This window comes from Phascolarctos cinereus, unplaced genomic scaffold (assembly GCF_003287225.1).
Source record: "Phascolarctos cinereus isolate Bilbo 61053 unplaced genomic scaffold, phaCin_HiC Scaffold_2;HRSCAF=192, whole genome shotgun sequence".
Lineage (NCBI taxonomy): Eukaryota > Metazoa > Chordata > Mammalia > Diprotodontia > Phascolarctidae > Phascolarctos > Phascolarctos cinereus.
The window spans coordinates 143,700,950-143,716,635 of record NW_027555625.1 but is presented as its reverse complement, the minus strand read 5'-3'; the positions used below and the strand labels follow the sequence as shown (position 1 = coordinate 143,716,635).

The window sequence follows — 15,686 nt, the reverse complement described above, 5'->3', positions numbered from 1 at the left end:
AGTCCAGATCACACAAACCTGTTAGCTTCTTCTTAAATGAGAGGAGATGTTTGGATATAGTATTCTAAAAAGCAAGAGAAATGAACTTACAACAAAGAATAACTTTACCTGCAAATCAAAGTATAATCCTACAGAAGAAAAAAGCAATCTTTAAGCATATAGAGAGGTCTTTAAAGCATTTGTGATGATTGAAATGCATTAGAAGAAAATTAGACAAACATGGAAGAAAGGTGGGGAACAGGAATCAGATGAACCTTACTCTCAAATGAAATGAAATGGAGTTTGGCAGTTGTGATCCTAAAAAAACAAAAAGCCTATTAAGACATTTTTATAATGCATGGAAGAGGACAAAAAGTAGCTCAGAAGGAAGCATAGAACCATAGGACAATTTTGTAAGTAACACATGTAACTAATTATATACTTAAAAAAAGAAAATAGCTTTTTAAAATGAAGACTCACAGTTTCATATCCAGGCCTTTTCGTGTGTGTGTGTGTGTGTGTGTGTGTGTGTGTGTGTGTGTGTGGTGTGTGTGTGTTCTGCTGTTTATAAGAAAATGATCATTTATTTTCATGTTTAGGCTCAAAACAAAACTAAAATCTGTTTTTTAAAAGATTGCTATAGTACATAAGAAAAAGAACAGAGTGAATAAAAATCTTAGTCACTGCATAAACTGATAATATTAGCAAAATGGTAGAATTTATTGATACTTGTCTTTGAGGAAAACTGTATAGAACAAATAAGTAGATATTTAGCTGACAAAGACAGTAAGACAAATGTGGAAGGGAAAGGACATGAAATAGGATAGGGTTTAGAACTGGGAAGAAACATTTGATATCAGCTCATCCACTGCCTTCATTTGACAGATGAGGAAACTTTAAAAGGGAAGGGCTTTTATATCAGTAACTGGCTTAGGTTCACATAAGTGCATTACAAAACTATAGCTCCATTAGATTTTGCCACATCTCAGTCAGCGGTTTATTGTAAAGTATGTGACTAATAAAACTTGAACCATCAAGTAGATTTTTTTAAAAATTGAGGATTTTAGTGGATGTCTAGCTCAGTAAAAGTCAACAATATCACACGACAGCCCCCCCAAACTAAGAGTGTCTTGTTTCATTAATAAAGTCATACTGCCAGGACTAGTGAGGTGATAGTCCTGGGTCAGACAACATGTGGAGTATTGTCTTCTGTTCTGTGAACTGCATTTTAGGAAGCAAATTAACAAACTAGAGTACATCAAGAAAGGGGTAAGGACGGCGAGACACAATTGGTTGTATTGCTTTATGATATCCAGTTGACAGAACTGGGAATATTTAGGCTTGAAAAGAGATGACTTTATTAGAAACATTTTGATTTTCTTCAGCCATCTGAAGGATTGTCACATGGAAAAAGGACTGGCCAGGTTCTATTTAGCCGCAGAGGGCTGAACCAGGAGCTGTGCATTAAAGTTGCTGCAGGGCTGATTTATGCTCACTGTAAGGAAAAGTTTCTGCACAATTAGAGCTATCCAAAAGTGTAATGATAGAATGGTATTTGGTTCTCCCTCATTGACGGTTTTTAAGTAGAGGTCGGATAATTCTTGAAGTCATTTCCCCTTTCACACAAATACCTTACTACTGGTCATGATATGTATGACAGAATGTTGAATCAACCAATGAAGAAACAGATGAATGTCATAAAAATCTAGAGAGCTTTTCACAATTGTTGGGCACAATGGATTAGGAAGAGCATCCAATCAAAGACTTGTAGCAGATGCTCTTATCAGAATCACTTCTGTTAGTGATTGCTTCTCACAAGAAGGCTTGGGCTTGCTGATATGTTATCCGTGTCCTAAGGCTCAGAAAACTGGTTTGTGGTATACTAAGACCAAGTTTAATTACTTGACAGTTGCTTAGAAGATGGGTGTCATTCAGTTCTGGAGTGCTCTAATTATCCTTCAAAATGACAAGTGGGCTGAGTTCACTACAGCTAGAGTTTAAGATATACAATGAGGATGTACAATTAATTAATGACAACTTTTATCATGACAACACTAAAAAAAATTAAAAGTATTTTTACAACTTAGTTTAAATGAAAGCCCACTGGATTCTGAACCAGTGGAGTCCATTTTACTCAGAGGTCAGTCATACTTTCATGTGGAAACAAAATAGAATCATCCTCCCCGACCCCATAATTCTGAAACCAATTTAAATGGATTAAATCTGAATTGTTCTTTCAATTTGGGTCTCCTGCTTATGTTATCTTCTGGTAGAGTGTGTATAGCAACATTCACTAGGTTAAGAGTCATGCAAACGTTATTCTCCCTGTCAGTGTGTTATAGTATGGCCTCCTTTCATTAGTTTTAGCACCACTTTCTAGAAAATAAGGAAAACATAAAACAGACTAAAGATTTAAATGAGTCATCTATGGTGAATGAAAAGAAAGTAAATGAAAAAGAACCTGAGTTACAGTATGGGCTGAATCAAACAGTAATACAACAGCCTTATTATATTTGGCATTACCATGAATATTGATGTAATTTAAGTATCTGCTATTTGACAACCACCTAGATCTTTTGGGAGACTCAGGACAACAAACGATTCCTGATGATATGGTGAATGTATTTGATGGTATTATGCTATTGAAAAAATTATGTTTCTAAGTTCTGAGAGAATTGTATTTTGGTTCTGACTTAGGATTGTCAGAATACCGAAGGTTAATTTAGAGTAAAGACAATATATACTTGCTACGAGCCACCCACTAGCAGTTGTAACATAAGTATCACAGGTCTCTTCTCACCAGAACTAGAGAACAGGTTCAAAGATAGTAACAATTCACTTAAACCAGAGGCCAGCTCAGAGGTGGAATTCAGAAGGAAGCAACCAGCCCAAATACTATAGGAAAATAAAGGGGAGAGGCCAGACCTCTAAGGTTGACTGGTGATACCCAGGACTGTCCACTTCAAGTTCAAACTATAATCAGCATATTACTGGGAGGAGAGTGGTGGAAGAGAGGACTGAAGCAGCATGCAAGAGAGCCAGAGCAAGGATCAGAGTGGAAGCCAAGTTCTGAATGCTGCTGGGTTAGAGTTGGGTTTTAAGGGTAGATCTTGACATAATGGACTTCATATATGGACAAAGGTATAGATGATTCTACCAACTTTTGAAGAAACAGCAGGGAGCTGGAGTTTAAAAGATTCTCTACCCAGGGAAATGTTTGGGGCCTAATACTATGTTACCAATGGGAGACAACCCAGGACAGGTTCTGTTATGATGAGGACTTAAATAGAGGATTGAATACATGGGAGAACTCGTTCAGAATGGTGTGAGAGATTAAAAGAGGAAGCATCACTTCTGGTTGAAAGTTCAACGAATGTTACATTTCATCCATTAAACAAGCATCTAGGTGTTTAATGCCAGAAAACTATAAGAACGTAGACAGGACAGTATCTAGGAGGATAAGGTGATTCAAGGAGTGAAGTGCTGCATAATAGTCAAGAAAGATGCGGATTGAGTAAAACAAAACAAAACATGAGATTTTGACAGTGAGGTGGTATAGCGGATAGAGTGTTACAGAAAGACTTCAGTTTGAATCCTGCTTCAGACATTTACTAGCTGTGTGACCCTGGGCAAGCCATTTAACTTTAATCAGCTTCAGTTTCCTTATTTGTAAAATGGAAATAATAGCATGTATTTCACCTACTTGTGAGGATCAAATGAGATAACATATATAAAGTACTTAGCAAACTTTAAAACAGTTCTTTGTCTTCTCTTCTTCCTTCTTGTTCCTTCTTTTATCTTCTTGTTCCCATTCTTTTTGTTCTTCTTTGTCAATTAAGAGATCATTGGTAACTTTGGAGAGGGCAGTTTTAATTGAATTATGAGATCTGAAGCCAGATTAGACATTGTTCACCAGTGATGCTTGAGCTTTGCCTTGAAGGAGGGAAAGAAGGATTTTTACCAAGTAGAGATGGCATGGATTTGGGGGAAGTCTGTTTGAGACTTGGGGATGGTAGGGATTAGCAAATGCATGGAGACAATGAAAGGAGGAATAAAATGAGGTAATTGTCTGGTTTTCTTGGACACAGAGAAGAATATCGTAAAATAAGTGACATCATTAAGTATTTGCATGACTAGAAAAGGAAGTGGGCTGATCATGTGACAAAAGCCAGTGGTAACAGATGGATCGTCCAAAGGTTGCACTGCCTTTTGAAGAAGGAGTTCTATTTGGAGAAGGGTCACTAGGGGGAATTATTTTCTTGTTTTGTTTCTCTGTATCATTTTGTCTTAACATCTCCCATCATTTTGGTGTTACGCCACGCTGCTGTGTTCTTTGTAATGAACTTTGAAATGAAAGTCAGAAATGTAAAGTCAAACTAGTGAAATGGTTTGCTTGTTTTGCTTCACTATATCATTTTGTGTTTTTTTCTGTCACCATCTCAGTGCTGCACCATACTGCCCATCTTCTTTGTAAAGAGCATTAGATAAGGTTGTAATCCTAGCTTTGACACTTAATGATAGCATTTGTGTAGCACTTTTAAGATTTGCAAAGAAGGGAGGAACCATTTAAATATATATTTTAGTTCAAAAATTCTATGCATCTGTGAATAAGAGAATTCTTTTTGTTGATAGGAACAGTTGTTTTTTTTTTTTAAACATTCACAGTATTGGATCACAAGATAGGTACCAATATTGGTCAATTGGAAAATTTTATTGAACAAAAAAACTTTATATAAACTGGTATAGTTAAGTGAATGAATTCGGAAATCTATCTTTGTTTCCTTCCTAAAATGGAGTTCAGTGATGTGATTTGAATTGTAGATAACATTTGGTATACACAGAGGAGAGAAACCATGGAACTATCTGCTATTTTTTTAAACTCTAAAACATGGTTACCAATTTAATACATGAAATTGGCAAACTAAATGGGAGTTTCAAAGAAAATATAGACTTCTACAGGCAGCACTAAATGTCATAACTCTAAATATAATCAAGAAAAAAATAAGTAGAAAAATCACAAGAGTGAATCCTTAGTGAATCTCAGCCTAGCACATACTATGCAGCTGAGAGTTGGATTTTCAGGAGAGGGTGAACAAGTTTAGGTTGCCAGACCAGCAGGCCAGCAGAATTTCACAGAGGTTCCACATCATACCAATATATAACAGGAAGACCTGAGTTCACAGCAACAGCCTTGAGGGGCTGGAGCCCTTCCTATGCTGGCAGCTATTCACCAGTACAAGGGAGAAAGGACAGTGCTATGATACTAGTGCAGAAAGAAGACCTAGACACACATCTAGATAAGAGAGTCAATCTGTTCTAGCATGAGGGCCCTAAAAAGAGGTAGATCTGTAGATCCTCAATGAATTAACAAGTTAATGGTATAAAGAACTAAAAGATCTGTTGGGCATGAATGGAACCTCTAGAGGAAGGCAGGACTTCTCTTAAGCCTGAATGGCACCAGGCTTGTGGGCCAAAACTTAAGAACCAAGTGTGAACTGAAAATTGGGGGAAACATCAAAAGTACAAAATAACTGGAGGCTCAAATTGAAGAACTAAAGATATACCATCCAGCAGAATGTCAGCAGAAGGAGGAGGAGGAGGAAGAGGGAAGAATTTTTTTAAAGTTATTTGGGCATGAGCAGAAAGAAAAAGGTGGAGGAGAAAGGTGGTTAAATCATATGAATGTATAGTAGGTATAAGAAAAATATTTCTTGAAGTATAACTGGCCTATAACTGATGAGAGGGAGGGGAAGGAGAGAGAGAGATAGACAGAGACAGAGAGACACAGAGAAAGAGAGACAGAGAGAGAGAGTAGTACTATTTCCATAAATTATAGACCTTGAGTTGAGAGAACTTGTTATATCTCCCTGTTTACTTCCTTTTCTTAGGCCATCTTTATTCCGTAGATTCACTTCTGATTCCTGGAAGCAGACTACAGAGACTATATACTTTTTCGCAAGCCAGAAAAGGAAGAGACTCTTTAAGACCTGTCAGACTGCCCCTTCTGCAGCAGAGTTGGTACCAGGGGGCATTAGATAGCCCCTGTTAAGGAATGAGTGATATTTCCAACTATCTTGGCTATAATTTCTATCACAAAGAAGTCTAGTTACTTTTTTTCTACCTTTAGAATGATAGGCCATCTGGTCCACTACAGTTCCTGCTATATCTCTAGTCTTAATTTGACCTCTTCTTATTAACCCCCTATTCTGCTAACAAGATCTGCCTCCTTCTTTAACTAAAGGTAATCCCATTACCATTAACCTTCTACCTCTTAAGTATCCCTAAAAATATCACTTGCTGGCTATACTCCACCTAGGTAGTGAATTTTCAACGTCTGTAAAACTGGATACCCTGTAGTTGAGGTAAGGATGTACTGCAAAGCAGATTTGGAGTAAGACAGTTTTCTGAATTAGTGTTGATAAGTTGACAATTCAGCATAGTTAGATTGTGAGCTGGGGGGAAAAGGGCTGATAGAAAATTTGGAAATCAGGAAGCACTTGTATTATTAGTGAAGACAATTGTGTAATTTCTGCAGGGCCCCATGGTCTTTGCCTTGTTCTAAGTCCGTAAGCTATACCTCTGGCTCTGACAAGGAGGTCAATAAATATATTGTTCAGTGAGAGAACTGGGGAAGAAAATAGACTAACAAATATCTTTTATCACTACTAGGAATATAATTCAGAATGTGCCTTATTGGTGAGAGGTCCATAGTATCATTTTCTCTTCAAAACCAAAATCTGCCCCTTCCCCCACCTCCCCGGACTGACACTTTTCTCTACTTCATCCTGTACATCCAAACATTTGCCAAGATTGTACAATTCTTGTAGCCTCTTCTCTCTATCTGCCTGGCCACCATCCTAGTTCATTCTGTCTTATCATCTTTCATTTGGACTTTTGTAACTATTACTTATTAGACCCCTCTCTTTCCAGACCCTTTCCTCTTTACCTTTCACAAATCTCCCAAAATAATTTTCCTAATTTGACTGTCTTGGTCTCCTGCTTTAAAAAAAGCCTTCAGTGGTTTCCTATTTTCTCTAGGATAAAACACAAGCCACTTAGTTTGGCATTTAAAACCATCCACAGCTTGTCTCCAACTTACCTTGTCCTTATATGAGGCTGTTATGGGAAGGTAGGGGCTCTGTGTATTCAGGGGAATAGTGCAAATACTAAGAAAGGAAGCTAGTTTGAAAAAAAAAAGATCACATTTGTCTAGGATTTACATTCAGCTAAGCTCTTCACAGTAAACTTGTGGCATAGATAGTACAAATATGCCTTCCATTTTTTTTTATAGATAAGAGCTGAAGCTCAGAAAGTTTTAATAATAATGATGATGATGATAATGTTGTTGTTGATGATGATGATGATAATAATGATGATAACTAACATTTATATAGCACTTACTACATGCCAGGGACTGTGCTAAGTGCTTTAAATGACTTATCCATAGTCATTGAAGTAGTTATTTTCAGAGCTGGAACTTGAAGCCAAGCTTTCTGACTTCAAATACAATGCCCTTTCCCCTCGATTGGCTAGTAGGGAAATGGGCACTGGGTGGGGGGAGGTTGAAAAAGAGGAGACAGAAGAAATCTCAAACCAGGTTGGGAATAGAGGAACCGAGAAGGAAGGGAATAAAGCATAGGATGGCATCATTTCCTCCTAGGGGAATCCTAGGTGCTAGAATTAAACATCCATGATAAGATATGTGGTTTGGATACTATATGACATCCTGCAAAAATGGTGAGGTTTGGAGTAAGCCAGAAGTAAAAATACCATGACTGACATTGCCTTCTGCCTAGGATAAAATAGAGTCTACTGGCTGGGTCACTGGGGATTTGCTTTAATGCCTACTGGGCTAATTAGTTAATTAGTTGGCACATTAAAAGTGAAGTACAAGTATAGTAGCAAGCCTTCTCTAAAGATTAATTCCTGGGAACTAAGGGAAACCACAGATTTTATATTGTAGACTTTAGTTTTGGTGGAAAGAGAGACCCTAAGATTTCTAATATTGGATGAACTGGTACATTTCTTTGAGATCCTGATGTACCTGTCAAAAGAGGCATATCTTTCACAATAATATGCCAGGCACTTTGCTAAGTGCTGGGGATAAAAAGAAAAACAAAGCATCCCTTGCTTTTGATGCACTTACATTCTTTTTGGGAAAACAACATGTGCATAGGAAATTAAACACAGAATATATATGACATAATGGGGTAGTAGAAGGCACAGGTCTAATATGAAGGGCAGTTAGCTAACAATGGAAGGATAGGGTGTAATGGGATAGCTATATGAGAGATATGGGACTGACATGGATGGTTGTGAGGGAGTGGGGATTGTTGGCCTGGGAAAGGAGTTTCAACCTTATCAGCCTATGACACAGAAATATTCTGAGTGGAACTAAAGAGGAGGAGTAGTTACTATTAATTTTGATTTGATCACAAATCACTGAGTAAAAAGTAGAAACCTGAGGGGGACACATGGTGGCGGGACAGAGGGTGAGTTCCTAGTTCTGCTGGTAACGAGGCACGAGTTCATGCAGTCTTGGGGTTTTAGGATCCTGGACTTAGAGCTAGAAGGGACCTTGGAGGTGATTTCATCCAGCCCCCTTATTTGCAGATGAGGGTAGACTGAGGTTTAGAGATTGGAACCCAGGTCTTCCTGACTCCAGATCCAGCACAGTGCATCAACAGTGCTGAGATGTGTTTCCTCTTACCCTCAGCCAGCAGCGGCTAGTCTCACTGCAGTGTTTATGGGTCTGCATGAACTGATGCAGAGTAAAGTGAGCAGAACCAGGAGAACGTTGTACACAGCAACAGCAACATTGTGCAACGAAGAACTCTGAGTGACTTAGCTCTTCTCAACAATACAGTGATCTAAGACAATCTCAAAGGACTCATGATAAAGCGTGCTGTCTGCCTCCAGAGAGAGCTGATATTGAATGAATACAGACTGAAGCGTGTTTCCTTCCTTCCTTCCTTCCTTCCTTCCTTCCTTCCTTCCTTCCTTCCTTCCTTCCTTCCTTCCTTCCTTCCTTCCTTCCTTCCTTCCTTCCTTCCTTCCTTCCTTCCTTCTTTCCTTCCTTCCTTCCTTCCTTCCTTCCTTCCTTCCTTCCCTCCTTCCCTCCTTCCTTCTTCAAGTCTTCTTGTACAAAATGACTAATGTGGAAATGGTTTACATGATTGTGCATGTGTAACCTATATTGAATTACAGTCTCAGGGAGTGGAGAGGGAAGGGAGGGATAGAATTTGGAACTCAAAACTTTAAAAAAAAACCATTACAAATTGGTTTAACATGTAACGGGAAAGATAAATTTTTTTTTTTGAAAGAAAGAAACAGATTCTCAGGCTTCAAATTGAACTGAAATCATTCTTGCCAAATTCAGTTGTTAATCTAAATTCATAGGAAACTCCTTGGAAAAAGAAATCAGGCTGCCAGTGTCACTGGGTGTTGGGGGTTTATGAGCAAAATATATCTTGGCAAAGCAGTGAGCTGAGAATTCCCAGTGCTGTCCTTGTGTTAGACCAGTGGAATTTTAAATATCTTGCCTCAAGCTTTGTTTTTCTTTGCCCCAGGCAAGCTGTTCCATGTATTTGTCAGCCCCTGGCTTGGTATTGCTGCTCTGGTTTAGTGAGCTCAGTCATCAGTCCCATGCTCACTGTCTTTAAGAGTTTTATTTTCTCAAATTAAGCGGCTGCTCCCTTGTTGATCTTTTGTGTTTTGCTAGTCCAGTTAGTTGCAATTTGTTTTCCATCAGCTTCAAGAATGCCCTTACCCTGGATGAATTGGTTTTGGTTTAAACACCTAAAAGCATAAGGAGTAAATATCTGAGCTGAGGCCCTGGTCATTTTACACAATTCTGCTACCCTTCTGGCCCATAAAGACCTGGAACAGTCCAGGGAAGATTTTCTGCTCCAGGGCTGAAATGCAATCAGTTGTGATATATGACATAGAAAGGCTTCTTTATCAACCATAGTACACAGTGACAATGTAGAATGTGTGAGTGTGAGTGTGTGTGTGTGTGTGTGTGTGTGTGTGTGTGTATGACGCTTTGAGACTTCAAAGAATAATTTCTCAAATGAAAGCAACATTAGAAATTGATGTGGGCAGAAGGTAATTAACTGTCATTAAATACAGAAAATATCAATTAGACACTAATTGCTCTATGGCTTGTTTTATTTTGTGCAATTAGAGGTAGGTGTTTTTAGTTTTCAAATAGGTACATACAAATAGGTACATGCAAGAAGGAAAGCTTCTTGAATTTTTAGCATGATGTAAGTTTGAGGAAAAAAATCTAGTCTATAAATAAAAAAAAACTAAACAAACAAACCTGGCATTTTAGTGGAATTAAGAAACTATTTGTGAAGAAAATAAAAAAAAAATTCCCTGTTAGCACATGTTCATAAGGCTTCAAATTTAACATTAGAGATATTATTAGATAGAATTATGAGACTTATTATTATTTTGAATATTATATAGAATATTATTATTTAGAATTTTTATTAATTAGAATATTAGGTAATTATAGAATATTAAATAAAGCCTGAAATTTTGGGGGCTGGAGAGGTATAAAAGTGTAGGGGGGGAAGAAATAGATGTAGTTTTCTTAAACATGTACCCATCTACCTAGAAAGGGCAGTCTCAGGCTAAGAACTAGAGACATAAAATCTGCATGCAAGAGGTACATTCCTTGGTTCCCTGAGAGGCTCTATCTACTAACAGGCACAGGCATCCCATGGGTCAGAGATACAAAATGTTCTGCTGGGAAGGCACCGAGTGTTAGTAGCTATTCTCCCCTTTAGGAATAGTCTAGGATAGAAGTTGGTTCTTCAAATGTCAAGGAACCCCTCTGGGGGTTCTTCAAGGTCAAAACTCTTCATATTACTAAAATGTTTTAATTTCTAATTTGACAAATATTGATAGACATTAGCCTCATAAACAAGATCTCTTTGGAGTCTTTGATAATTTTTAAGGGTATAGAGTCCTGACACCAAAATGTTTGAGAACTGCTGGCCTGGGAAAGCTTTCTGTCAAGGGACACACGATTCTCTGCAGACCATGGAAAATGAAGGTGCTGGTTCGAGTGGCTATCTTTTCTTCCTTCTCCTGTACCTCTCTGTTCTGAAGTCCTGGGTCCTGTCGCTAAGAACTCAACCTCATTCTTGTTGCTTTGGACTCTTGAGGTCTGTGCACCTTTAACCTTCTATCTGCCTGACTGAGCCCTTGGCAGACGTGACAGAATCACAGGGATTCAGCGTTGGAAGGAACTTCAGAGACATTGAATCATACCTGCTTCGGAAACAGGACCCTTCTCCGTGGGAGTCTGAACAAGTGGTCTTCTTGTCTCTTTTTTTCTTACGAGGCAGCTGATTCACCTTTTGGACAGCTTAAAGTTTGAGGGGAGTCCTCCCCCATATTTTGAGCCTAAAATTGCCCACCTTGTGCCCTTTGATCCTACCTCTGCCCTCGGGGGTCAAGTCAAATAGACCTAATCCCTCCTCCAGTGACACCCTTTCAAATCTTGGAAGACTCTTACCCTTAGTGTCCCTTTTTCTGGGCTAAACATCTCGAATTCCTCCAATTCTTGTACTGCATGATGTCACTCATCATTCTGGTTGCCTTCTTCTGGAGGTAATATAGTTTTTCAGTGTCCTTGCTAAAAGCCAGAACTCAACAGAATGAATGCTCCAGATGAGGTTTCATGGGGTTTGATCAGAGTGGGACTCTCATCTGCTTTATTCTGGGCACTCTGCATCTATCAGAGCAGCCCAAGATTGCATTAGCCTCTTTGACTGCCACATCATAATGTAGCCTCCCTCCCTGGAGCTAAAAAAAAAACACGTAGAGATTTGGGGGTGCTGAGACGCAGCAGCATGTGGCACTCCTCTTTATTACCAGGTCTTCTCACTTGTTTATTCAGGTGTGCAAACACCCAAGTGAACCAAGATGATGAAGCGACAAGCAGCATAGAGATTCTTTCTACTCACAGATGAATGCCGCTGCCTTCTCTTGTGTGAAAACAGAGATGTCTGAATATTTTTTCCCTTTCTTTCTTCTCTCTGTTTTTTCCCTGACTTTCCACCCTGTACATATATATTTGTAATTCTTTCTTTTCCTTACCAGCTTTGTGAAAACATCTGTCACTCGCAAGACCCCCTATTTGTTATTGTCTTCACTATTATCATCACTATTCAGTCCCTTGAGTACATAGTATATTCCATAGTAGTATATATCCTTTATAAATAATTGATTTAAATATGAATGGAAAGGGTTTTCATGGAGATGTGTATCTTTTCAAGAACCAGACTGTACTGTACAAGGAGAGGGGGGTGTCGTCCCCCCCCCCCCAGCTAATTGTGTCCTGCCCAGTTGTCCTGTAAACAGGCTGATTGGGTATTTCTGAACCTGGTTGTTTGTCTTTCTCAGAATTCTAAATGAAAACTGCATACTCCTGTAGTCCCTTACTCAATTTGCTACTCCCTGCTGATTATTGTCCTTTATAGCTTTTCCTCTTCTTGTTTAAACTCCTTATAAAAGCCATTTATACTAGATACCTCTACTTCCTTTCCTCTCAATTCCAAACCCACTGCAGTCTGGCTTCTGACCTAATCACTCACGTGAAACTGCTCTCTCCAGTTGCCACGGATCTCTTATTTGCTAAATCTAATGGCCTTTTCTCTATCCTCATCCTTCTTGACCTCTCTGTTTCCTCTGACACTGTTGATCACTATTCTTTTCTAAATATTTTTCTCCTCCCTAGGTTTTTAAGAGACTATTCCCTCCTGTTTCTTCTGCTATCTATTTTTTACTGCTCCTGCTCTGTCTTCTTTGCTGGGTTTTCATCCAAAAACATCCTTTAATTGTATCTCCAAAGAGTCTGCCCTGGGCACCCTTCTCATCTCAGTTTAAACCATCTCACTTAGTGATCTCATCAGTTCCTAGAAGTTCAATTATCATATATATGCAAATAGTTCCCAGATCACCCAGCCCTATTTTTTCTCCTGAGCTCCAATCTTGACTCACCAACTACCTCTTGGACATCTCAAACTGCATGTCTTGTACACATCTCAAACTCACCATGTCCAAAATAATTCATTGTCTTTTCACCACAAACTCTCCTCCTCCTCCTCCTCCTCCTCCTCCTCCTCCTCCTCCTCCTCTCTACTTCAACAGAGGTCCAATCCCACTTGCTGCAGAAGGCCATTCCCAGTCTCTCCCCTTAATGAGTCCCCACCCCTGCTCTCCAGTGACTTCATTCTGAGATTACCTTCTGTCTACTCTGTATTTATCATGTCTGTACATAATTGCATGTCCTGTCCTTAATTAGAATGTGGACTTCTTGAGTACAGGGGCAGAATTTTTGCCTTTTTCTTTATCCCTAGTGCTTAGCACAGTTCCTGGTACTTGGTAAGCACCCTATGCTGCCATTTCTTTCTCCATGAAATCTCTTGCATATGATTTCTTTTCTCTACTCATATATCTACTGTCACAGTAGTAGATGTGTACATAACCATAATTTCCCTCAATATCTCCCTTCAAAGGGAGATATCTCATATAAGAAATAGTGTCTTTAAAGTTAACAAAAGAAAAAGAAGAGGAAAAATTAGCATGACCCATCAATATATCAAAAAAGTCTGAAAATGTATCCAGTGTACAACACTTGTGAACCACCCCCCATCTCTACAAAGGGATGAAGTTGGGGTATCTTCTCACATCTCTTCTTTCAAGCAGTGCTTGAAGTTCTTTGTAATTTAGCCACATTCATTTTGTTGTAGTGGTAGTTGTTTTTTTTTCCATTTACATTGTTGTAGTCATTGTGGATATTGTTTTCTTAGCTCCAGTTCCTTTACTCTGCATCAGTTGATATAGATTATTCCATACTTCTCTGTATTCATCTCATTCATCATTTTTTGCAGCACAGTAATATATTTCATTACTTTCTCATGCCACAATTTGTTTATTTCTCGGTTTATGGGCATCTACTTTATTTCCAATTTTTTGCTCTTAACGAAGTTGCTGCTATATACATTTTGCTATATATGGTTGTTAATAGTTTGTAATTCTTCTTTTGAGACCTGTTTGTTCATATCTTTTGAACACTTACCTATTGAGAAATGGCTTTTGGTATTAGCTAGCTGTTAATTGTTTGTAGTCTTGGATAACAGCCTCTTATCAGAGAAATTTGATGCAGAATCCTTTTCTCCCCATTTTTAACTGCTTCTCTCATCCTACTTAAATGAATTCATTTTTGTTTGTGCAGATGCTTTTCAGTTTTATGTAATCAAAGTTATCAATTTTTTTAATTGTCTCTATCTCTTGTTTGGTTAAAGAATATACATCCTATATATAGCTATGAGAGGCATATGATCTATTTTGCTACTAATTTTTTATATTATGATCTGTAAAATTAAGGTCTTATATCAATTTATTCAACATATTCAATGTTGTGGAATATAGTATGAAATGTTGTTCTAAGATTTATTTCTGCCAGACTGATTTCCAGTTTTCCAAACAGCTTTTGTCAAATAAGGAGTATTTTTCTACCTAATTTATTTTTTTTCCAGATTATTAAAGACTGGGCTGTTGAGTTCCATTGTTTCTGATTCTCCCTTGTCTAGTTGGTTCTATTGATCTGTCCCTATATTTTTTTTTTTAGCCAATACTAGATGGTTTTTATGACTGCTGCTTTATACTATAGTTTGGAGTCTGGAAGTATCTTCCTCTTTCTTACTTCTTTTCATCATTTCTCTTGATATTCTAAATCTTTGTTTATACAAATGTATTTTGTTATTATTTTATTAAGTTCTATAAAATATCTCCTTAGCAGTTTGACTGGTGTAGCACTAAAAGGTATAAATTTGGTAATGTTATCACTTTTATTATGTTGGCACAGCCCAACCATGGACATGGATTATTCCTTCAGCTATTTAAGTTGACAGCCCAGCCACAGACATGGAATATTCCTTCAGCTATTTAAGTTGTTCTTTATTACTTTAAGGAGCACTTTGCCATTGAATCTATAGGACTATTTTGTGTGCCTTGCTAGGTTTGTTCCCAGAAAGTTCGTATTTTTGTAGTCATTTGGGATGGAATTTCCCTTTCAATTATTGCCTCTTGGATTTAGTCATTATTATTATATCGACATATAGTTGATTTTTGAGGATTTATTTTCTAGCCTGTAACTTTTCTGAAGCTATTGTCTCTATTATTATCTTTGCTAATTTTCTAGGATAGTCTAAGTAAGCCATCACGCCATCAAGATATAAGGATAGTTTTATCTCTTCTTTACATATGTTTATGCTATTAACTTCTTCTTGTCTTATTGCATTTCCAGATATGTAGTGTTTGGCATAAGGCCTAGCACATGGTAGGTACTTAATTAATGCTTAATGACTTGACCTGTAGACTGTGAGATTTTCCATGTTCTCTTGTTTCCAGATAACATTTTACACTGACCAACATTACTACCCTGTATACTTAACTTTTTCTTTGAGTTTCCAACATAGATCTAGTAAGTGATAGTTTTAGTGACATGCCTTGTAATTCGGCTTTCTCCCAATTTTCTGTTGGGAGAAGGGAATGGAATAAGTATTTAGATGGTGCCTACTACATGCCAGGCTTTGTGCTAATCACTTGTTACCCATATCTAATTTGATCTTCACAATAATCCTGCAAGGTAGGAGCTATTATTCCCATTTTACAGTTCAGGAAAC

At 37.9% G+C, this 15,686-nt stretch overlaps 1 protein-coding gene across 2 annotated transcripts in view; it reads left to right on the top strand.

The window, feature by feature from the left end:
- MSRA (methionine sulfoxide reductase A) overlaps positions 1 to 15,686 on the top strand; it is a 521,222-nt gene that overhangs the window by 259,391 nt on the left and 246,145 nt on the right. The window lies entirely within an intron of this gene.